Here is a 23,685-nt window from a genome sequence, read left to right as displayed (position 1 = left end):
TGGGTCTCTCTGCTATTCTTTGGATGGCCTCTTATTCTGAAAAAGTAACTTTGCTTCTAGCCTGCTTGAAGAGTGGGGGAGATAAACTTAGCTCTCTGACCTTTAGGCCAGAGACTAGATACACCCAGCCATGCCAGCGCCAGCAAGCACACAAAGGGCTGGCTCTTCTAGGAAAAGGGAAGTTCTGCTTGCAGCTGTGCTTAGATTTTGGGTTCATTTCCCTGAGCCCGCCGCGGTGAATAAAGTGGAACTCCAACTCTCAGAGCGCTGTTTGGTCCTGGTCCGGTTTTTCGGTAACAGTACTTCAATAGGACCTGACTGTGAACTGCACGCATGAAGCTGTATGCAAGTGTGTTGAGTGGGAGAAGAGTGTTGCAAAATAAACAAATAAATAAAAAATTAAACAAGAGCCAATTATAAGGATCTTGTAACGCACATTGAAGGGACTGCTTATATGTGAAAGACACTGAGTCAAAAAGACAAAACAAGATTTTGCGTAAATATCATTTTTAAGGTTGCCATATAGTAAAACATGTGATAGAAAACCTAACATGCCTCTAACATTTCCTTTCTTATATGGAAAACTAGAATAAATGAGTACAATGGAATGCCTGCAAAGTATATAATTTACTTAAAAAATAATATTGGGTCTTGATAGTCTTTGGAGAAGTTATCTTTGAAAGAAACTTTCAAGTTGACTTCTGGGGTAAAGTATTGAAAACGTAAATATTTTTTAAACAAATTCATTTTAGAGCTGTCTACTTTAATAGAGCAGGGATGGGCCACACAATTATCCTAGCCAGTTAACTCAACAATTTTATGCCTGTATCTGTGGAGAAAGAAATGGTTCTAAGGAGAGAAAACAAAACAAAACAGGGTTTCAAGGCCATTGAAGTTAAGCGATATACTTTAAAACTACATGAGACTAATTTCTAACTCTTCATGCACTGGGAAAATCTGGCCAATAATAAATTCAGGATACATAGTAATAAAGAGCAGGAAAATAACATTAAAAATAAGTATCAACCCTTAAACTGCAACAGGAGGGATGTAGATGAGTTATGAAAAAATAGTTCTTCCTCTCATTAGGGCAGTTAAACATTAGCTAGGTTATCAAGTGAAGTCTCTGTAGACTCTTCTCTGGAAGGTTTTTAGCATCTGAGAGGCAGCTATTTATTTTGAATTGTTAAGGTAAGTCCTGTCTGCTGGCAGGTGAAGGACTAAGTCACTGCTGAATTCCTAAGTTCCTTGTTACCAGCTGCCTGATTCAGTTATTTCAGTTATTCCAGCCTTTTTATTCAGAAGTGGTCGTCAGCAATGTTAAACATGCTACAAATTAAATGTTTTCCAATATTAACATATGAAGAAAACGCATTAAAAATGTGTGGGTCATTTAAGATCATTATTTACAAATATATCCAGAATTAAGTGTTTGAAAAGATGCCAAAATAATAAGTAGTATAGAGACAATTTAAATTTTGTCATTTCTGGGTGGTACTAGAAATATAAGCTGGCATGTATGAGAAGAGTTGCAGAAATGGTATTCCTGAACAATGCAAATTATATAATCAAATTTATATGAGAAATGTTTTTAGAACTTTGCACATTAATTTAAACAGTTATTCTCCTTTTTCCTTCACTGCCCTCCATCTAGGTCATGAAAAACTTCAATTCTATTTTTGGCACAGATGACTTCGAGGAAAATAAATTATGTTAATCAAAACAGCAAAGGATCAATAAGCAAATGAGCACATAGCATAGATAGTGTCATTCTGAAGAGTTACAAGGATTCATCTTACTCTATCTTGATTTATGTAACTACCTTTCTTTATTCTTCACCTCTGAACACTAAGCATTACTGTACGACAAATAAAAAGTAAAACAGTATATTTAGCCTAAGTACAGAAATTCTAAAATGACCCATTAACATCTTCACTTGAAAAAAAAATATATATTTTAAATGTTGCAATTTATATTAAGAAATATACTTTTTCTGAAAAAAAACTTTTTAAAACTTCTATTAGAAAACCTTTTGAAAATATATAAATTCATATAAAAATTAAATGTGGACAAAAATTAGATTGAAATATTGAGGCACTGATTATGTCTGGGTTACACAGATATTCCATAGTATAGGTATCACTAAAATTATTATTTTTAAAATAAAAGAACTGCTTGAGCTGTATTGCTTTATTCACGATATTTTTATAGGCTCAGAGGACAAGATGTACACTAACTTAGACTGCACTGATCTTCCTTAGAACTAACACTTGGTAAATATTTTTAGAACAAAATTTCCACAATTTTCAAATATAGACTAAACTTAGGATTTTGAATTGGTTTAAATGTTTACCTATATTTAAAAGACACTCGGACAGTACTCCAAATAAGGTCATGCTGTCCCTTACATATCACAATTTCTTCCCATTTAAGATTAAAATAAATTATAATAAAATTTTTGCTTTAGTTCATAGCCAGAATAGAATAATAAATTACAGTCTCCCTTCTTAAGTCAAAATAACAATTTATTTAAATAAATTTAACCAAAGTCAAATTACTGTTAATAAGTTACTACCCTTAACCCTCCAAATTCAACAAACTTTTCATCCCATAACAACCTTACAATTTTTTTTTTAATTTTCATTAAGGAACAATTTAAATACCGCTTTAAATGAAATTAAACTAATCTAAGCACTTGATACAATCATGCCAACAGTCATTGAATGTATCTGGTGGTTACCTGCAAGTGATAATAGAGTATATTTTGGCTTGTATTCTTTATAGATTATCGTAGGTTTTAATTTTTTCTGTTTGCAATGTTTAATTGATAAAACAAAATGAACACAGTAAAGAACTGACTCATGGCAGCCACAGGTCACAACACCAAGATTTCTCCTTTTCTTCTATTTTTTTCTCCCCTTTCTGTTTTGTAACCATGGTAAAACAATAGAAGTGAACTTTCCCTGAACTTTTCTCTTTAAAGGCCTGGGTCCAAGTTGACCCAGCAGGGCAAGCTGGAACCTGATACTATCAACCCGAGGGCTGCTAAAGCAATCAGGTTCAACAACAACCATATATGTTCCCTAATGTCATTTTGCCACAAAGCCAAAGCAAAAGCAAGCTATTTCTAGTAAAGAATGTCTTTCTATTGTGTCAAAGATTAATTCAATAGTATAAACGTGCATAAACCATGAACTAAATGGTAGACTACAGAAATATATTATTGTTCTTTTAAAATTATATCAATATCAAAGTCTATTTGTAGATAAGGCCCAATCCCACACACAAAAAAAAGCTGTTAGATGAATTATTAATGAACAGATTATTTAAATCCTTACAGATTTAGATGATCTTACATTTAACTTGTCATTTTATTAAATTCTCATGATAACCTCTTTTAAAAGGTAACACTGCTTAAGAAATTTTTTTCATGTTCTTCTACAGGCAATTAAGGTATGCATACATAACTGATTGAATTAACTAATTAAGATATTTGTTGTTTCTATAACCACAGCATGATAAATAATGAATTAGATGGACTCTAGCAAGGCTATTCTCAACTCTTTCATTCAAAGGGTCATTGGCATTTCTTTTAAATCCAGTTTTAAAAACTTGTAATTTTATAAAAAATCATTTTTAAGAGTGACTATATTCAGAAACAAGAAACAATTATAATTTCTAACATTCACAAATAAACATTATAAAAGGGTTCAACCCATTTGCAATTACTAATATTCAAGTACAATATTATTAAAATGTAATAAAGATTATATAATAAAGAGGTTATTCTGTCATTACTTGACACCCTCACAAAATGTCTATATAGCTACTTAAAGTAAATCACATATAACAATTCATTACTTTCAAACGCTAACAACAGTGCGTAAATAGATGCTCAGTTACATTATTTTCTTTGAATATTATCTCCTATGGGCTTTTGAGTACATCACTTTCAATGGTACCAAAATTAGCAGTGTGTCCTGTAAGATGAGATCTTTGTTACAGTAAAAATTGATTTCAACATACCAGTGAGAGAGAATCAGAATTGTACCCAACATATAAGAGGAGTTTTAAAAAATAACTAAATCTAGAAATAGGGACATTAACCACTGTAAAAACAATTGTCCTAAGAATGGTAATTTTCCAGAATAACATAAGATAATCCATTTTAAAAGTAAAACAGTGTTTAAAAAAGAATATTTTTATACTTTAAGTGATTCAAGCAAGTAAATTATAGTGGAGATTCACTTGTGTAGGTGTAGGTGTTTAAAGATAGTATTATACACATTTTAGAAATAGCCAGATAAATTACAAACAATAAGAAATCTGTCCCAATGTATTAAATATATACAAGATTCTTAATGAAAACATAGGTTTAATATTTTCATCTTACTCTACTTAAACTGACTTCCCAAGTAGTAATATAAATAATATCACTAAAATACAGGTTTAAGTCTATTTTAAGAAGACTGTCTTCAATACTTATAAAATATAGGGCATTAGTTACTAGGGAGATTAAAATGTTAAATGTCTACTATAACATAGAAAAGATGGAAAGAAGACCAGAGAGCCAAGAAATAAAATATGCAGAGGGACTACTGGCCTAACAATTGGTCAACCTTTTGAGGTCTCCAGAGTGGGTATGTTGATTCTCTTTTCTCCAAGTTTAAGAACATAAGACATTAAGACTGAATTTATTGATGAAGAAGGAAAAGTTAACAAAGGCAGAACACCTATTGTATAACTGGTGAGTGATATATCTCATCTCACTTAAATTCCAACAATCCTAGAAGGCAGATATTATTATCTCCCTTTCTCAAATGAAGAAATTAGAGCTGGTTGACTCCTAAATTTCAGATCTTTATGCCAGAATCATGTACTTCTGATTCCAAAGCCTGTACTTACTCCATTAGAACATGGTCTCCTCTGAATAATAGAAACAATAGGTCGCTTTGCCAGGGATCAAAAGGCAGAGCTGTCACGTGTTAGATGTGTGACCTTGGTAAGCCACTTAGCCCTTTGGAAGCCACATCACCTTCTCTAACACATTCAAGGGGTGCTAAGTTGGATAAATTTTTTAAATCTTAAATACAATAGTCAAAGAAGCTAATATTATTCTAAAGTGGCCAATAAGAGGACTGTGAACAGCTAAAGAAAAAGAAAAAGGTAACTCAGTGTATTCTGTGATTTCTACGTGTACATCCTTCCAATCTAAGAATATAGTTCCCTACATGTGTCACTATCTTCATCCCATTTCTAATTTTAATGGTACTATTCTTCTTCTGGCTTTGCCTGAGTTTACTGAGTAAAGACATTACATAGGAATAGTATGAGCTGTTAATACCTATCTACTGGTGGATACAGAAAATATAAGAAAATTTTCCAACAAGAAAAAAAAAATCAGACTATATAAGTAAAAAGGTGACTTTCAGTCTAGTGGGAGAATTAGAATAACATGCTTTGGTCATTTTTTTTTCCTGAAAAAGTGACAATAACTAATTTTTAGACTAAAATGTTGTACTCTTCAATAATTTCTAGATCAGCTTAGAAAGGAAGTTGATAACTAACTCATTAATAATTAAAACAAACTACTGAGAAATTAGAAATGGTGTTTTGCCATTTTTATTGAGTTTTAAACCTTCTTTCCATTGGTATACTGAATAGCTGGATATTTCACAAGCATTTCAAATGTAATATGTCAAAAATAAACTTACTTTTCACCCTAAACCTGCATCACATTATCAGTTGTACTACTATTCCATATATCTGTTAGTAAACCACCATGCATCCAATCCCCTAGGCCAGACTCAATTCCTCTCTCTCCTTTAGTGTACTTTCTACTTCTCAGCTCAATGGGCACCAGCGTCTATCGACTCTACCTATGATATTTCTCAACTCTCTCTTCTTCATTTACCTTGCTCCTGCCTTACCTGAGGCTGTTTCCCTTCTGATCCTGTGGTGTACTACTGACCTGGGATCTGCATAGAAATAACATTCCGGCACTTCAGTGCATTCTGCAAATCTTCCAAAACTCACCAAATCTCTTATCATAACATGCCAGATCCTCCACGGTCTAATGCCTCAATTCCTTTCCAGTATAATTTCTCAAAACTTCTCCACTCTCTCTCTGCAGTGGTACCTAATTTCTTTCAAATATCCATGCTTTACAGATGCAAATCCTTCCACCTAGAATGTTCTTTCCTTCGTTGTCCATGGGAGAAACCCAAAGCCAATTCACATGGATTTCTTCCCTAATCTCCCCATATACCAACTTCCATCCATTTTCATAATACCATGGACTATATTTAATATCACATCAATAGAATAATTTCTATATTACTTCTGTGTAGATACAGAAAGCTTTAAAATGCAATAATAATGTTCTATTTATTTTACCAAAATTCAGCACTCCATTAACTAGCAAAAAATTAATACTACACTTTCTGGATGAATCAGCTAAAGAAGTAAAAAAATAATAATTTTCAAAAAAGTATATACCATGCATTTAATCACCAGAGAATATTAAAATGTAGAAACCACATTTCTGAAAAATAACCACCCTGCTTTAAATTGTGAGATATCATATGTTAACGGATTCATCTAAAGAGAATACTTTTATTGAATAATCAATTATATTACATAAATACCTACAACATTTAAAATAGAAAATAATCTAAAGCAAACAATATAGAATTTTCTGTGCCACAAGTTTTTAAAAGTGCTCTTAAGTGTGAATCAAATAATACAAAATATTAAGTCATCATTGCCCTTTAAAATCCTTTCAACAAGAATTCCCTAATTGTACTTTCACTTTATCTCACTGTACCAGTAAGTAAATAAATTAACAAAATAGCTTTTATCACACAGAATAACCTTTTAACTGAGGGATTATCTCTGGTTTATTTTTCATTTCTTTCACTGCAGATAGCAGTTCATGCCTCATTGATTAGTTTGCTAAGGTGGTGACCAGAAATGAAAACAGTCTCTCAATATTGTAAGGACCTGAGTGAGTGAATTCACACACACACACACACACACACACGTGTACACACACACACACGTGTACACACACACACACACGCACATGCACACATATTCATTCTATGTCTTTATGCCTGGCATTTAGTTTCTAAGAAACAAAGAGTCAAGAATTATAAATTTTCATTTCTATTAGCCCATGCTCAGGTATAACTGCAACTCTTAGATTTATTTCTGATTTATACTTTTTAATGCTTTTTCATTCAATTGCAGTTAAGTTTTTTCTATCATAACTTAAATTGTTCATTTCATGACAACTTTCAAAGGAAGAGAAATACAAAGTCAAAGAAAAAATGTAGTTTCCATCAGACTCCTGCCATTTCTGCATTTAGGATGGCCTCTACTTTGAGACAGCCATTGGATGCATACCTAACATTCGAGACTTGACATATTCATCAGTTAGCTTCATTTCCAGTCAAACCTTTAGCACTAAAAATCCTATCCTTTCTTAAAGCCCCAAATATCTTGAATTATTAGTCCAAAAATATTTAAACAAGAGAAATCATAGAAATTAAGTATTACAATAAGTGCTAATTAGAGTAACCAGAATCAAGCAGGACAAGCCATTCTATTCTGGGCTGGTATGCTGCCACTCAGGATTATGAATCTTGTGTTTGATGTTTGGAAACAAAAAATCATTGATCATCCAGTGTACACCAGAAAAGAATAAACATGGACTTGAAGGCTTTAAAATCCAGGACAAAAAAAGAGAAAAGAAAATAATATGGTCCCACATGGAAAGTAAAAGCTTTGAAAATTAGGACAGAATAGAAACCTCAAAACATTTAATAAAGGGTAATCAAATAAAAGACATATCAAATTTGGTCCTTCCACTTTTGAGGTCAAAGATAAAGGCAAGGGTGTCCTGGCCACATATAAGGAACAGCCTGTTGAAAGTTAAAGGCAAACGTTTATCACCCTCTTATATACTCGTCCCTTCAGGGCTGAGTCAAGCAGAAGTTGGACAACTTATTCAATTTATCAGGGATGCTGTGAAACAGACACTGGCATTTTTTGTAGGTTTAACTCACTGCTGTGGCCTCTTTCTAACCTGAAAGTCCATTATTCCCTTCACCATACCACACTCTTCATTGCCTAGTCTAGTTGGTTATGTATTTCAATATATGGTGTGCTTTTTTCATTTATTTTGCTATTTCATTAATGAGGTACTTATATCCTTTACCTTTTATGTTATCCTGTTAATTGGCTGTCTGTCAACATTACTATCCATCCTACTCATTGCTTTTAGAATAGAGATCATCAGGAAAGATGATTTTAAGTAATAGCCAAAACAAACAGTCCTCACATCTCCAACTTTTAGTGAGCTCTCTTTCTTGTTAATGCTCTTATTCCTACCATTGATATTTAAACCCATCACCTCATCCATCCACACTTTAGGTGTTTTGCTTTCAACAATCAACTAAACCCTGCAAGAATTTAATTGATAATTAAGGTTAAAGGCTTAAATTTTGAGTATTTGCATTTAAAAGAGGCTCCTTCTGTGTGAATGCAATCTCTGGTGTTATTTCTTAAGAAAAATAAATGAAGCCTTTGCAGGCCACCTTTGAAAGGTTGCCTTTGAGGTGATACTACAATGGCTTATTGCATTAAAAGCTTTGCTGTTCAAGGAACACCACAGCTTCCAGGTCTTACTATCGCACCCCACAAGCCCCTTCATTTGGCTTTTCAGCCCTTTACAAACTTCCTATCTCAAATTCTCATCAACTGATGGCATTTGAGTTCATAGTACAGTTTCATGCATATGTAATCGGTTTAAGGATTTTACTTGTTGCACTGGAGCTAAATGAATAGATTGTTGTCCAGAAGTTGAAACTGTCTGATATTTTCTGTACTGTCCCCACAGCCTCCATGCTTCATATGCATTATACCATTACCAGTAGTTTTCTCGTGTAAATGAGGAGGGGGTAATATCTCCCCTTCCATAAAAAAATGGATTTATGCCCTAGCCAGTGTGTCTCAGTTAGTAGAATGTCATTCCGTGCACCTAAAGGACATAGGTTTGATTCCCGATCAGGATACATGCCCAGATTGCAGGTTCAGTCCCAGATCAAATGAGAGGCAACCAATTGATGTTTCCTTCTCACATCAACATTTCTCTCTCTTTCTCCCTCTCCTTCTTCCTCTCCTTATCCCTGTTTCTCTCCCTTCTTCTGTCTCTTCTGTTTCTAAAATTGATTAAAAATGTTTTTGTTAAATATATTTTATTGATTTTTTTACAGAGAGAATGGGAGAGAGATAGTCAGAAACATCAATGAGAGAGAAACATCGATCAGCTGCCTCCTGCACATCTCCCACTGGGGATGTGCCCGCAACCCAGGTACATGCCCTTGACCGGAATCGAACCTGAGACCTTTCAGTCCGCAGGCCGACACTCTATCCACTGAGCCAAACCGGTTTCGGCTAAAAAAAAATTTACAAATGTATTTAGAAAGTGCCTGTCCCAAGAAGCTTCATTGAATTATATTGACTCTTTAATTTTTATCCCTGTATTTGTCTTTGCTGTTTATTCATTCATTCAACACTTATGGAAAGTTTGTTATACACTAGGGAAGGTTCTGGGTAGAGAAAGACAAAAAAAAGTATAGATGAATAGACTATTAAAATTGTACCTTTAGATTAGTACAGCGATTTTCTACTGGTGTGCTACAATAATTTTTTAGAATATACTTTTATTGATTTCAGAGAGGAAGGGAGAGGGAGAGAGAGATAGAAACATCAATGATGAAAATTAATCATTGATCAGCTGCCTCTTGCATGCCCCCTACTGGGGATTGAGCCCACAGCTTGGGCATGAACCCTGACCACTAATTGAACTGTACCTGATGGCTTATAGGTTGATGCTCAACCACTGAGTCACGCTGGCCAGGCTGCAATAATTTTTAAAACATACTATACCTGACTATTTAGTTAGGGGCATTAACCTCTTTTCCCTTAGATTGTCATATTTAAAAATGACAACAGCCAACACAATAACAGCCATCTGGTGTGAATACCCTGTTTTGAACCATAAATATGGTCATATAATAGAGTTTCATATTAGTCACTTTGCATAATAAGGTTTTATCTGATTGGTTAATTCTTGGTACAGAAATCCTTATATACAGGAATAGGCACCTGATTTTTTTAAAAAGTCACTTTGGAGCAAGAAGAGTAGCTAATTACTATTACTATTATTATTATTATTATTATTATTATTATTTATAAATCAGTCAAAATTATACCCATTTTGTGTCAGATACATTGCATTTTTTGCTGTGGCATGGAAACTTAGTAATTAGTTTATGTGTCCCAGGAGATAAAAACTGTTGAAAATCACTGGATTAGTAGGACAAGGAAGACTTCTCTAAGAAGGTGATACGTGAAGATTAAGAAGTCCCCAGCTATGAGAATAAAAGAGGAAAATGTTCTAAGCAAATGGATAGCAAATGCAAAGGACCTACCATGGAAAAAGTTTAGTCTGATCAGGAAACCAAAGGAGAGCGATAAGGCTAGATGTCAGTATGTAAGCGGGGGAAAGAGAAGTGATAATAACCTCTCAGAGGCTGGCAGCATAAGAAGTTTGGGTTTCTATTGACCGATCAATAATATTTATTTGTATGTTCTCTTACTGTCTAAATCTTTTCCTCTGTACTGCATGTTTTTCCATTCCCCAAATAAAATATATTCTCTCTCTCAGGCAGGAGACACACCTTCGCTGCCCTATTTTCAGCCATAAAATCTACCTCAAGGCTCAGCTCATAATCATGTTTAACAAATGTGTTTGACTAAGAAAATTAAAATGTAATATAAATGAAAACCATTCATTTAAAATTCCAAAGCACTCCACCGTATTTAAGTTTTCAGATTCTATAAAGAATACTATCTGTATTTTAATGAAATATGAATCCTTTGCCTGCTAACTAGTTTTTGATGTAAGGATTAATCTGGAGCCAATGGTGTATTATACAAATGTCTATATTTAGCCTTCTTTTGTCAGTGCTTTGCTATCCATATAAAAGATCAAGAGCAACATAAAGGTAATAAAATCATACATAATGACAACGGTGATGGTCTCCGTACTTTACTCATCAGTGTTGAGATGTCTTTATCAAAAGGCTCATTTTCCTGTGTTAGTGAGTTTATATCAGCAGTGGCCCCCCACACTTGTCAGAATGTTCCTACACCCAGATAAATGCGTTAATCAGATGCTAAAAGCAAAATATAAATTTAATCTATAAAAACATTTCTCTTGATGAACCACAGTTACTTCCTTTTATAAATACTATACAGCAACAAGTAATAGTATTGGTTTGAAAAATATATGGGAAAGAATCTAAAGACATTTAAGAAGCAAATCCAGCATGGAACATTACATGAAGAAAGTAAAAAACTACTTCCAAGTACGCAAGTGTTAAAATATTATTTCACTATAGTATAAATGTTTACATATTAGAACTGGTGCCCTCATAAAATATTTGCCTAATACCACAGTAAATTCTTTCACTGTTTTCCCCAACTAGGATGACAACCATCTAACCTACATAATATTAAGCATGCATTTAGTTCCACCGATGTGAACAGCCAAGAGATTAACGCTGACAGAGCTAAATTGCACAAGAGTCAAGAAATGTGATCCAACAATACAATTATAATTATCACTAGGGGTGGTAAAAGATGAACATATTTTCATCTACTAAGGGCTCTGGATTAAAGGGCCAAACACTTAAATGCCACTTTTACTCATTTGGTAAGTAGGGGTATTCCAAATTCTATAATTATATGACTTTGCATACATTAATAGCTGCTTAGTATTAAAGGCTTCTGATGGCTATGTTATAATTAAGGGTCAATCTCTATTTTTCATTTTCACCCACTATTTCAAAAGATCTAAAATAATAACCAGTTCATATGAGAATTAAAAAAAAACTACTTATCTTCTCCTGATTTTGTTTCAATTTACAGCATAATGAATTATTTTTTAACTTAGATTGTTATTTGTTGATATAATAAAATAAATATAGATTCCAATAGCATTTACTTCCTTAGAGTTTTGTTAGAAAAACATATATAATATCCATGTTCAAAAAACAATTTTAGGTAAAGGTTCTTAACAGTATATTGAAGCATTTTCTTCTTGAGGGCTATAATATAGAAACTTAAAGTTATGAATCTGAATGCTTTAACTATCCCTTTGAAGAGTATATCTACTAATGATATTTATCACAGGGATAAAATCAGAATGTATGCTCTTAGGCAATTATAAGGCTATACCTTTAACTTGTTTTTACTCCAGTATAAAGCATTATTCAAATAATGTATATATGAGCAAGGAATATTCCTTAGCTGAATGCAACCAGCATATGCCATTTGCTATAATGAGTCTCCATATTATCTATAGGTAACACCATCGGGATGACATTGATGAAACCATCTTCTCTTTGGCTTTTCTTAATGATATACTGGATGATTTTAAGAAGTTCAGTACATTTTGTTTTCTCCTCATCACACTAAATCCCCCCACCTTAAAGCTTGTTGAGCCTTTCGATGCCAGTAGATTTTTCTATGAGATTTTATATTTTGGGGTAGAGATATAAGATTGCTTGTTTTCTTTATTTAAAAATAACTGTAACTCATAAGAAAGACATTTCCTTTATTGACAATGAGTTGGAGTCCCTTAGATGTGGAATTCCAATGGTTTCCTAGTTGCAGCTTCTTGTTTGTGACTAAATCATACTCAACATCAAAGCAATTCTTTGTTTATAATTTATAAGAAATACATTAAAATTAGGTTGATAATGAAAAAGGATATGTCTAGATAACATGTGAATAATATCATCACATTGAGCATGGTTTATGTAGAAATATTTTTTCATTTAAAATGATCCTCAAACAGGTGTACATCATTTTCTCATTTATTTTTTGACCTCCATAGAAACAATGGTTCTTAACTATGTTGATGAAAGAACTGAAAGGCCAGTCATACAATATTATTCAGTTTCACAAGATGAGAAAATAAGCTTGGATTTTGAGTAAGAAGTAATAGGGTTCATCTTTTGCTTGTTAGTATCTGAAAGTTTCCGGGCTCAGTATCTGAATCCATAGAATGGGGTTTAAATATACCAATACTGGTTTTCTCCAAATAACTAGAATGAAATTGGGGGTGTGAGCAGAGAAAATAAAAGGCTCGCCCTCTCCTAATACTGGGAAGCTGGGGTTTCTAATAGAATAACTGTTATTTGGCTATTTTGTGAAGGAATGACACAGGACCATCTCAACGATTTGTAAATGGGAAGAGCAGAATGTTCTGGGAGTTCCCAGGTTTGTTTTCATCTTTTTCTATGGATTATGGTATCAAAATCAGAGAACAGTTATACATGTACCTATCCTAATAAAATGACAGCTCCTGAAATGTCTTAGTAAAGTTGGTACCCCAAATATTTGCTGTCATGTTTTTAAATATTTCATAAGTTCAGACAGCACAAATAAATATCTGAGCAGTAATGCTGAAAAGTTCTGTGATGACTTGCATTTGAGACGATAACAAAATTTGGTTGTAATCATTACTGAACAGAATATTTCAACGTTGGTCTTTTTAAAATATGGCAGATAAACTTTAGTAAGGTGTATTTGTTTAAAATTTATTTTCTAACCAAATGTCAGTCCTCTTCTGTTACTTAACAATGTAAATGACAGGTTATTATTTTTATTTTATTTATCACTTTCCTTTCAGAATATTTGGATGGGTAGCAACAATTCTTATATTAGATTTAAGAGTCCTTACAGTATTGAAAACAATTGGCAGGCATTCACTCAAATGTAAAATAGGCAGAAATATAAATTCCTGTCCAATGGAAACTATTTCAAACATTTTAGTATTCAAACTAATGACAGCAAATATAGAAATATTTATATCATCAAAAGCTCCTAAGGGGACAATGACTATATGAATCCTACTTAACTCCAGGGTAAAGTAATTTTAAAAACTTCTCCAAAAATGTATTGAAAACAGTTTTCTATACTTGGACAATTTCTTACAGTGATTCTCAAAGAGGCAAAACTTTTTGCTAATGATCTTATTACATATGGATCAACATAATTCATTTACAATAATTAAAACTACTATATTCAGTGCATGCCAATTTAAACCCTAAATTATTCCAACTGACCAACACAGAAGCTTGAAATAATTAAAAGTAAAGTAAAGCATGTCTGAAACCTGTTGTTCATCAGAAGCACTCCTGAAATGCTGCTGCAATATCATACACTTTTTCCTATTTTCCTTCTTTTCACACACAGCAAAGTAGATACAATACTTCAAAGTCAACTGAATAAAGTATTAATTACTTATATCAAACAATATATAGGAAATTTGTTATAGTTTTGATAAAAAATGAAACAAACTACCTTACACCAGGAGTTTTATACAGAAAAATATTGTAAAGGAATTTGAAACTAAAATCCTATGATTTATGGCCATTTTAAGTTTTAAAAGAACGTTCCAATTAGTTCCAATAAAAATCACATTTGTGGGATAAAAATCTTTAAATATTGGGCAGTCTACAATATTCATCATATAAATTTATCTTCATCAATGAATCTTTATGTTAAAATAAAGACCAATTACAACTAACTATAACTTCTGGATTTACAAAGGAACAATTATCTCCAATGATCCCAACTGTAAATGCAAAACCTCTAAAGAAGAGATATAACAATTGGCAAAGAATGCCATGAGTGACAAAAATATATTCAGTCTATGCACAGATCACCACATTATCTCTTAGTCAAATTAAACCAGGGGAAGTATTTAAAAACAAAAATTTAAAATGTAACAGCATTAGAAATAAAATTAGTGTAACAAAAAAAGGTTTGGAAATTTTCCAGGGAAACCATAATAATAGGATTCCCTCCAAAACACGCATTTATACAAAGGTATCTTTTTTACTACAGCTTTAACTATTTGGGCAGTATAGCCTTTAAGAAAATGAAGTCACAGATACAACTGAATTTCAAAAAGAGAAAAAGAAAAAAAGAATAAAAAGAGAGAAAAAATAAGTTTATTTGAATGCCAAATTCTAGTTTTAAAATGCATCTTAGAAACCCTAATTTGATTTAAGTGTTAGTTCACTTCTTTGAGTTCACTGTGTTACCTTATTTTTAATACAAAAGTGAAATAGTTTTCCTTATTAACTCTTAGAAAAGACAGTGCACAATCATAAGTCAGACATCCCTCTGGCAGCCCAGGAGCCCTTGGGGGATGTCCACTTGCCAGAGGGGAGCAGGCCTAGGCTGCAGTCAGATATCCTTAGCACTGTCGAGGAGGCTGGAGAGGCTCCCATCACAACCACTGTACTAGCAGCTGTCAACCTGGCTTGTGGCTGATCATAGCTCCCCCTGTGGGGGTGCTTGACCACCAGGGAGCATCTCCTACATTGAGTGTCTGTCCCCTGGTGGTCAGTGTGTGTCATAGTGACCAGTCATTCCCAGTCGTTCTGATGTTAGGGTCAGTTTGCATATTACCCTTTTATTATATATGCTAGAGGCCTGGTACATGGGTGGGGGCTGACCTGAAGGGTGTAGTTTGCCCTGAGGGGTGTCCTGGATCAGGGTGGGGGTCCCACTGGGGTGCTTGGCCAGCCAGGATGAGGGGCTGATGGCTGTTCGCACCCCATTCAGGGTGGAGGTCCCCTGGGGTGCCTGACCAGCCTGGGTGAAGGGCTGAGGGCTGTTTTTAGGCTGGCCACACACCCTTTAGGATCTGGGGGGTCCCCACTGGGGTGCCTGGCCAGTCTGGGTGAGGGGCTGAGAGCTGTTTTCAGGCTGGCCATGACCCCCAGGGACAGAAGCTCCCAGCCTCTCCTTTTTTTTTTCTTTTTTCTTTTTTATTCTGGGATTTATTTACCTTCTATAATTGAAACTTTGTTGCTTCGAGTGGAGCTCAGAGCCGGCCGCGGCAACTGGGAAGCTTGGCTTCCTCCATCATTGGGGCAACCAAACCTCCTGCTTGCTCCAGGTCCGTGGCTGCCAGACGCCATCTTGGTTGGGTTAATTTGCAGATAATCACTCTGATTGGTTGGTGGGCATGGCTTAAGGCATAGTGAAGGTATGGTCAATTTGCATGTTTGTCTTTTATTAATATATATATATGACTTAGACATTGAAATTTAGTAATCCTATATAATAAAAGGGTAATATGCAAATAGACCGAATGACAGAACAAGCAAACAACCAATCAAAGCGTAATACGCTAATGATATGCTAAGGCTGTTCAACTGCTCCCTATGATGTGCACTCACCACAAGCGGCAGATGCTCCAACCAGTAGGTTAGCTTGCTGCTGGCGTCTGGCTGATTGAGACTGAGCGAGATGGGCTAGACACACCCTGGAGCCCTCCCACGGTCCCTCCCCTGCCTGATCAGACACACCCTGGAGCCCTCCCACGGCCCCTCCCCTGCCTGATTCTTCACTGGTGGGGTCCCTCAGCCTGGCCTGCACCCTCTCGCAATTCAGGACCCCTCTGGGGATGTCAGAGAGCCGGTTTCAGCCTGATCCTGCAGACTCCCCTTGTGAGGGCACCAGATGCAGGGCTCATGGCTGGTGAGTGCTGCTGCAGCAGCACAAGCCTCTCCCAAGGGGGCATGATTGGGCATGAGCCCGTGGGCAGGCACAGTGGTGCCAGGATGAGTATGAACAGTAGGTAGGAGCTGCAGGTGGCATTGGACTGCGGGCTTCAGCCCAATCCCTGCAGGCTACCCAAAGGGACCCCACCCGTGCACGAATTTGTGCATTGGGCCTCTAGTAAGTGATAATTTACAACTCTATATTTACATTAAATTACATATGTAATCTATAACTCACAGCAAATTTAAATCAGTTAGTTTGTCTCCTAAAATATTTTGAAATTTTTGTTTTCCATAGATATATTTCACCATCTTATTTGCATGTATAAATTTGACTTTTGTCATTATGTATTATTGGCATAAATAGGTTAAAATGGAATTGATAATATCTATTAGAGAAATTAGCCCAATTCATCACCATATTTAAGATGTCAATAGTCATTGAAAATAAAACAAAAATGTGGATATTTTGCTTAAATATTGCTCTAAAATAAAGAATACTGTATTTGAAAAAAAAAACTACTAATGGAAGATTTAAGGAAAACATAGTTACACATGATTGATCATTTAGAAAAATACTAGTATACCTTGTGTATAAGTTGTGTATTTGCTATTATGAATTGGATTATAGTAATTTATCTTTTTGTATGTTGATTTTCTTTGAGAAACTGGTGAAGGTTAGGTACCCTTATAGTTAGTGATATGAACACATGGTCAAATACTTAAAATTGTGATACAGGTTCAAGGGTTTGCGAGATACCCCTATCCCAGCGCCTCAGCTGTAGTCCAGGACTCCTACTGCCATGTATAAAGAGGTCTTTTCTTCTTAATGTGTTACACACCTGCACACTTACACAGGCCTGAAGTGAATCACTACCTTTTCCTCAGCTCTGTTAACATAAACACTGTATAAGTTTGAGGCGTTCAGCCTTAATAATTGGATATATTAATACATTATGAAATGATTTCCACAATAAAGTTAGTTAACACATCCAACACCTCACATAGTTACCTTTGTGTGTGTTTCTGAGTGTGTGGTGAGACCTACTCTCTTAGCAATTTCAAACATGAAACAATATGCTAACTCTAGTCAGCAGGCTGTACATTAGATCCTCAAAATGTAATCATCTTACAATTAGAAGTTAAATAAACTGCATTTTAATACTATGCAAATTTGTCTCACTTAAAAGAGAGAACTGTGCATTTTCCAACCTGTGTTCAGATAGGTACTTGTGGCATTCTTGCGAAAGAATTCAGTAAATAAAAAACTGACTTAGCTGGAACAACTGATGAGTACTACAAAGTAAGCTCACTGTGATGTAACAAGAAAATACTCTAAATGGAAGAAATAAATGTTTATATTTCTAACCAACGAATCATATGTGCATTTTAATCTAACTAAATTAGACAAGTTCTAACTCAAAAAGTAGATGCCTAACAGAAAAGTAAAATGGTATTTGTCATCTTATATGCAGTCAATCAATAACATATATTTAAGTTCAAAGTTTTAAAGTGAATTAAGGAAGTAACTATTCCACAGGAGTACATATCATTTCTGTCTAATTTTAGTATGCAATTCTCCTTATTAAATATCATGTATGAAATAGTCTTATTTATCATCTTATCTCATTAGATATTGTCTGGAGAGGCTATTCTGAAGAAGAAAAAAATGGTTAGGAAGACTTTATTTTAGTCAAATTAGATTTGATACTTTAAATGTTTATCTACTATAATCTTTTATTAAACAATTCCAGCTCTAGCGTATTTTTATAGTGAAGTTTTAATAACTTTCTTGTAATTAAAAATAGCAGAGACCAACAGCAATTAAAAGTAATCAAATTTAGTGAAATGTGTACAAAATAAAAAGATCTGTGAATATTTTCTTAAGGAGTCATCAATTGATAGGCTGTTTTCTATGTAAAATAAAAGAATGCTTATTATTAAAATATAGGCTAAGTTCTTTGCCTCATTTTCTGCTTTTGTAAAATGTATTGCTTGAGAAACAAGTCTTCAAAAAACAAGGCCTAAAAAAAAATCTACCACTCAGGGTGCCTTTGAGGATATTTAATTAAAATCTAATCCTGCATTCATTAAGGCTCACATAAATTAAGCTGTCATTCATAAGATTTATGGATTCTCATTTGCATATTGCATACAATTCATCAATTACTCAAGTATGAAAGGAGCACATTTCCCTTGGAGCTGCCTGCTACCCTGCCAACATTTGAAATGAGGCAAAGAGCAAGACTGTCAGGCATTCACACAAACTTTCTTCCAAATGTCTGCTTCTTGATTAATCTAATTTTCTAGATATTCCCTACAAGCTACACCAACAGCCCTGATGCACATTTCTATTATTTCTCCTGTCTTCATCACCGAAAACTTCTAGACTTTGAATACTTCTTCATGTCTGAATGATTATTATTTGTTTGCTAATAATATGGCATTGATGATTTCTTTTTATTAAAATGTCTTTGATGCATAGTACAAAGAGGCAGGCTATACGTTTGTTGATTTTTAACATTAATATTTTGTTATCACTGATTAGCTTATTTCTTGTGTAATAAAAAGTTGAAAATGAGAAAATATAAGGGCAAGAAAGTATTGCTCTGGAAGGTAGCCAGCATAAAACCCTAGCTTTTCAGAAGAATCTAAGACAAAGTCACATAGTAAATCATTGACTCTATTTTTAACATAAAAAGAGAATTTACTCAATCTGCCTGCAGGAATATGTTATTGCACTTTTCACAGTTCTAAGCAAAGTAGCAACCCAGATTAGTTTGTTTTAATTGTGTATAAAGCATACTGGGTTAATTCACTTGTCTTCTCTGGGGAGTAGATCTTAATTTCAGTGGCACAACTTGGAAGTAACAGTCCTTCCAGAGCACACTCTGGAAGTCTTCCAACCGGCATGTGATCAGGTGTGGAATTTAATGCAAAACACTCCTCCTGTCCAGCACTTCTACAATTAAAATATATGAGTTTATCAGTTCTTTCAAATATTATTGCTCCTGAAAACACAGTCTCTTTATGTCAATTAACTGAATAAACAGGAAGTGCCGTTGGTGAAGCATTAATTTTCCGTGTTGTACATCTCTACTCCAGTACAAAAAGAAAACATTTGATTCCATTTCAATGTTTAGAAAATTTTGTTTGGTAACATGACAGCTTTTATCTTACTGTGTAATACTTGACTAAATTATGATCATATCTATTTAGAAACATTTATGTATGTAGAACCCAAAATTAGAATTCCTTAAATTGAAAACCTAAACATCTCAGGTTAAATGTTAAATTATAAAGAGACACCTTTAGGTTGATATTGTTAGCAAGGAGTCTAAGAAATGAGTAAATGACTCTAAATGCTATATAAACATAATTATAAATCTACTCACTTTATACAAACTGTGCTTCAAAAGAGAAAAATAATGAATGCAGCAATAAAAGTAATTGTCACTAACCCCTTACAAATACATTTAACATAAAAGAAATAAATGCCTTTATAAATGTAATCAGAAAGATGAAATCATTATCATGCTCAATTTATAAAATGACTTGCAAGACTGAAAGCAAACAACAGAGCAGCTCATTCTTTTTATTCATTCAAGTTGGATAGTTCAGCGTAATCTTCAGAGATCCATGCCCAAGACACTCCTGAGTACTGTATGCCTTTTAACTCTTGCATTATCTACTTTTCAGTTTTCTCAGCATGAGCTGTCTACTTATTTTATCCAGGAAATGTGCAATAGAAAAAGAATTGTCCTAGTCTATAATGAAGTTTATTTTATTTCTTCAATGCAAACCACCTGTTCAGGTTTGGTTTTGTTATTGAGATTTTTAAAATATGTAAATTTTATATGATAATTAGCTAGGTTATTCACCTTAATAGAAAGTGAATAAAAATTTTAAGAAAGCGTTTGGTTTTTTTCTTTTTTTATTCTATAAATAATTTACCTCAGATTAATAAAGGAATTCCAAGTAAGAGAACACACAAAAAAATCTAAGTATGAAGGACAAGAAGAAGAAAAGATTCACCAAATTACTAAGAGCATTTCACTTAAATTAGAGATTTTGCACTAAACATTTTTACAGATGAAGTAAAATTGTTTTATAAGTCATTGAAAAACAATTTGTGAGAGGACCGGCAATGAAATGTTTATTGTCCCAGAGTGCAAATTTGGTTAGAATTAATTATTCCCAAATGAATGTGCATTTATATTTTTCCTATCCCTGTTTTGATTAATAATCAGGTCTGAACTGACGTTTCTGAATCAAACCCCACATTCTGGGCCACAGAAAATGCTGATGGATTAGAATGTCAAGAGGAACAGGAAAAAAAAATCTAGGTTGCAAACAATTTAATTTCAAGCATTAATTTTAAGAGATAATTATTTCAAAAGCTACAAACAATCATAATTAAATAAGAGCACACTGCTCTTCTTCAGAAAAATTAAATATATTTCCACGAAGAGAAGCATCAACATTGCAATGACCTTGACAAGAATCTTAGGTGATGATGGTCCATCACTAGTGATCAGGATTGCTATCCATCAAATGAAGATATTATTTCCATGCCAGCTTACTGCTATTTGTTACATCACTTAATAGTATCTAAATATTACTCAGGACTTATGGAATCTATGCAAAACAATAACAAAACACAAAGAGAGACTTGGGGTCAATAGAACAAACTTCTTTAGCACCTGTTGACAATAAAATAGGCACATGAAAATCCAATAGTGTATTTATGTAAGTTGATGAGGTTTGAGGTTTTCAGTCATGCTAGAAGAAGAACATTGGGTAATTAGTAATATCGAATATACAACAAAATTATAGAACTTCCCAAAATTGTTTACAGCAAGGCTTTAAAGCCGATTGAACCTGATGGGTATCTGGGTTGCAGAAACATACACTACTAATTCCACTTCCATATAAAAATGTTCTTATTTAGCAATGCATCCTGAATAAAATAATAATATTAATAAAAGCCTATGTGGTCATGACACCCCCACCACCATGATGCCCTCAAGTCATAACAAGTGATCACCAGAAAGCTGCATGCGCAGCAGGTGCACACAGGTGGGCAGGGCTGCGTGTGTGCGTGGGTAGGCGTGGGCTTGACACTGCGTGTGCAGTGCAGATGTGGGTCCTGCAGCTCCAGCCTACCTCTTTGGGGCAATCCATCCAGGAGGCTTGGATGGGTGGGCGGGGCCTACCTCTTTGGGGCTATCGATTGGGGCTCCTGCACTGTGAGAGGGCACAGGCCAGTCTGGGGAACCACCCCCAAAGCCAGTGCACGAATTTCGTTCATTGGGCCTCTAGTATGAAATAAACATTTCATTGCCGATCCTCTCAAAAATTGTCTTACCAAATCATTGTAGATATGTGCATTATTTTTATGAAAAAACATATAAGATCAAAGACATTTCCTTATTGTACAATGAAGGTTAATCACCTTTACTAATTTTGTAACAAGAAAGATAAAGCAACCAAAAGGGTAGAACATTTCCAAAGAAGGGCAAGAGTCATTACCTGGGGCTACCAGATTATTCTATTTTGTACAAACCTGTTCTCCAAGAGGAATCAAGAATCTAAACTATTTACACATTTATTTTTCCTAGGTTAAAAGCTAAGTACATGGAAGCAATTGAAAGCTGTGTGAAACATATGTTTTCAATCACCTGAAGAACAAGTCCCTTCATTCTGAATATATTTTCAATAAGCACTTTGTGTGATCATGCATACAAAGTTTTAAAAAAGCCCATTCAATCAAGAAATGTTTACCTATCTTGCACAATGTTGTCTAATTTAAATATGTTCCTTTATATATCATGCTTGTGTGTAAATATATATGTATGTATGTATGTATGTATGTATGCATAATAAGGGTGTTATAGGTTAGCCATCTTAGCTAAATTTTATGTTTGTAACGTTAAGATTCAATTAATAAACACTGATGTCAGAATCATTTGGGTTTAAAATATTAGGAAGTTATGAGAATAAATGCTCGAACTAACAGGATGCCCTTTTATAAGAAACTTAGCCCTGACTTCCCCAAAATCACTTCTTTTTCTTCCCCAAAAGAAAAAAAAGACATGGATTAAATTTTTCAGAAGATATGGTAAGGAACAAAGAAAATAATTAATTTTAGCTTTATAATATGAGTTCCTCTGAGGTAATTTCGGTACACTTTTTGGTTTAAATGTCTCTGTAAGCTGTTAACTCAGAATTGAGCTTGCAGTCAACTATGATCTCCAAACAATTTTCACATGTAATATTGTGAAACAAACCATTTTTTCTCTCTTTCAGTGCAGGATCTTACATTAAACTTTATGAAATTTATGTTATCTATCTGAGCTAATCTGAGCTATCGTTCTAACCTGCGAAGATTTTGGAGGCCTTCATTCCATCGGCACCTACAGAGTCTTCCAGACTTAAGAATATGACAGTCCACTTCTTTCCCTCTACCTTGAATTGTTCATGAAAAAATCAGCTCTACTTTAAATTTTCTATCCAATCTATCTCTCCCCTACATTGTCTTTTCCACCACCTTTGTTCACCCTTTAGTTTAATTACCGCTATTCTTGGCTTAAAAATCCATCAATTGGCTCCCTATTCCCCAGAGCAGCAATTTTCAACTGGTGTGAAGCAAGACTTTTTAAAACATGCAACACCTGACTATTTAGTCAGGGGCACTGACCTCTTTTCTCTTAGATTGCCAAATTTTACAAAATGACAGCAGCCAATACAGCAACAGCTGTCCAGTGTGAATGAATCAAAAATACACTTTTTTTTTCTTTTATCTTTTTTGTCAGATTGGCAAAAATATACTTTTTGGTGCACCACAGAATTTTAGTAATTAGTTTATTAGTGCCATGAGAAGAAAAAAGTTGAAAATCACTGCCCAAGAGCAGAGGTCAGCAAATTACAGTCTGTAGGCCAAATCTTGCCTGCCTGTTTTTATAAATAACATTTTTTATTGGAATAGAGCCAGGCTTATTTGTTCAAGTATTTTCTATGCTTTTCC

At 34.2% G+C, this 23,685-nt stretch overlaps 1 protein-coding gene across 1 annotated transcript in view; it reads right to left on the bottom strand.

Moving 5' to 3' along the window:
* The window catches only part of DACH1 (dachshund family transcription factor 1), a 434,735-nt gene that overhangs the window by 284,411 nt on the left and 126,639 nt on the right, over positions 1 to 23,685 (bottom strand). The window lies entirely within an intron of this gene.

The sequence above is a fragment of the Myotis davidii genome, unplaced genomic scaffold, assembly GCF_000327345.1.
Source record: "Myotis davidii unplaced genomic scaffold, ASM32734v1 scaffold10, whole genome shotgun sequence".
Lineage (NCBI taxonomy): Eukaryota > Metazoa > Chordata > Mammalia > Chiroptera > Vespertilionidae > Myotis > Myotis davidii.
The sequence above is the reverse complement of the archived record's forward strand: the minus strand, read 5'-3'. Positions and strand labels throughout refer to the sequence as shown.